A 2,252-nucleotide genomic window follows, 5' to 3' on the forward strand; every position below is an offset into this window, starting at 1 on the left:
GAGGACAACAGAGGATGAAATGGTTGGATGGTATCACCGACTCAATGGATATGGGTTTGGGTAAACTCCAGGAGTTGGTGATGGACAGGGAGGCCTGGCGTGCTGCAGTCCAAGGGGTTGCAAAGAGACGGACACGACTGAGTGACTGAATGGAACTGAACTCCTCCCTTGTCTCCAGGACCCTTGCAACTGGAGGGGGCCTCAGAAGTTGGAGGTTCAGGCCCAGGAACCCGGCAGGCTCCCCTGTTCGAGTGGGCAGGGAAAATAATAGCCATTCCCTGCTCCTCCCCAGTCACTGGAAAGTCTCAGTCCCTGCTGATCCCCTCATTGTGGATGGGTATAGGAACCCCTCTGCTCCCTCAGCTACCCCTGGCAGACACTGGTCCCATCTCTCCTTTACTTTTCCTTCCCTGCTCCCTCTCTCCCATGTCCACAGGACCTGTGTAGCCGGAGAAGGCCTCAGAGAGCAGAGGTTCATGCCTGCGTCCCAGGCCGCACTCTGGTGCCTGAGTAGTTCCCTTTTGATCCAATGATTCCCCAGAGGTCTCTTCCTGACTCTGCTGATTCTCTTGCCATGAGTGGGCCCCTCTGAACATGGGAACCCCTTCCTTCTCTCAGCCACCTTTCAGGGTTGCCAGTTCTACCTGGCCTCCACTTCTCGTCCCTCCTACCTTTCCCCCACACCCTCCCCAGTTGTGCGAGGGTTCCTCTCATTTCCTTAGGTGTCTGAGGTTCCTGGCCAGTGCCTGATAGGTGCCCTAGTTGTGAGGAGATACAAACTCTATGTCCTCCTACTCAACCAGTTTGGCTCTGCCCTCTAAAGGGGGCATTTTAAATTTAATATCCCCCTAAGGTCAAGAAATCTGTTTCCAAAGCATTCCAAAATTTTGAGCAACTCCAGAAGCATACTTGCTCTCAGTGTAAATGTTAATGCATTTGCCAAAGGCCAAAGTGAAGGTATGAGTGAGTGAATACAGTTCAGTGTGCTAGGCTGAAGAATCAATAGGCAGAGCACTGGATTCTGTTCCAGAGAAGGCAGTAGTGATACCATTTCAAGCTTTCAGATGTCCATCATTTCATAGGTAGAAGCCATCAGGGAACCAAGAAATGTTAGGGTTGTCTAAAGGTGTTTCTTATAAATCTGGCTATGGACCTACTATATTCACATTATTTTTCAAGAAATCTCTAGAACTTTTTTTTCTGCAACACTGAAACTGTATTTACCAAACACTAATTTCCCCTCCTGCTTCCCTGGTGGCTCAGATGGTAAAGAATATGCCTGCTAATACAGGAGATACAGGTTTGATCCCTGGGTCTGGAAGATCCCTTGGAGAAGGGAATGGCTACCCACTGCAATATTATTGCCTGGAGAATTCCATGGACAGAGAAAGCTGGGGGGCTACAATCCATGGGTTTGCAAAGAGTCAAACACGACTGAGTGACTAACACTAACTGTTTAAAAGTGTTTTTCAAGCCACCCTACCTGCTCTTAAGATAAAAATTTATATGAAGCTTTCCTAAAAGCAGATAACTTTTGGCTTGACTTCCAAGAAGCTGAAAACCAAATTTAGTGTTCAGTCATATTAACTACATTAGCCCTTGTATGTAGCATTATTGCTTCCTCCTCCTTTTCATGGCTTTGATTTTTTTTGTTCTGATAACCTGATTGTAGATTTATCTTTTATTAGAAACCACCTCAAATTAGGAATGAGGCAAGGTCAAAATAAATCAATATAAAACTGGTAAAGTGTTTTTCTATATCAAGGAAATGTAATTTCTAGGGATGAGGGTCGTGCTCCTCTTCCATTTCTCAGAAGTCTAAATTCAGTTGGCTTTACTTTGATCCTTTCAATCAAGGAAAGTATAATGTAGTGGGAGAAACCCTGGACAGAGCCAAGTTTGAATTACAGATATATTATTTCTTAACTCTGAGTTCTTGGCCAAATCACTCAAAAGACCTGGGTCTCAGTTTCCTCATTTGTAAAATGGAGATGATGTCTAAATCTTGGGACTATGATGAAGATTAAGATAAGTTATGATAAGGGACTGACAGAAATTAAATGTTCTATGACTATGTATTCCCTTCTCTATCAGAGCCAAACAATTGTATATATATACAGAGGAGCCTGGCAGGCTGCGGTCCATAGGGTTGCAAAGAGTTGGACACGGCTGAAGTGACTTAGCAGCATATATCATATCTATATCTCCATCTCTCTCTCTCTCTCTCTCTCTCTCTCTATATATATATATAT

This window comes from Bison bison, unplaced genomic scaffold (assembly GCF_000754665.1).
Source record: "Bison bison bison isolate TAMUID 2011002044 unplaced genomic scaffold, Bison_UMD1.0 scf7180017855033, whole genome shotgun sequence".
Taxonomy (NCBI): Eukaryota; Metazoa; Chordata; class Mammalia; order Artiodactyla; family Bovidae; genus Bison; species Bison bison.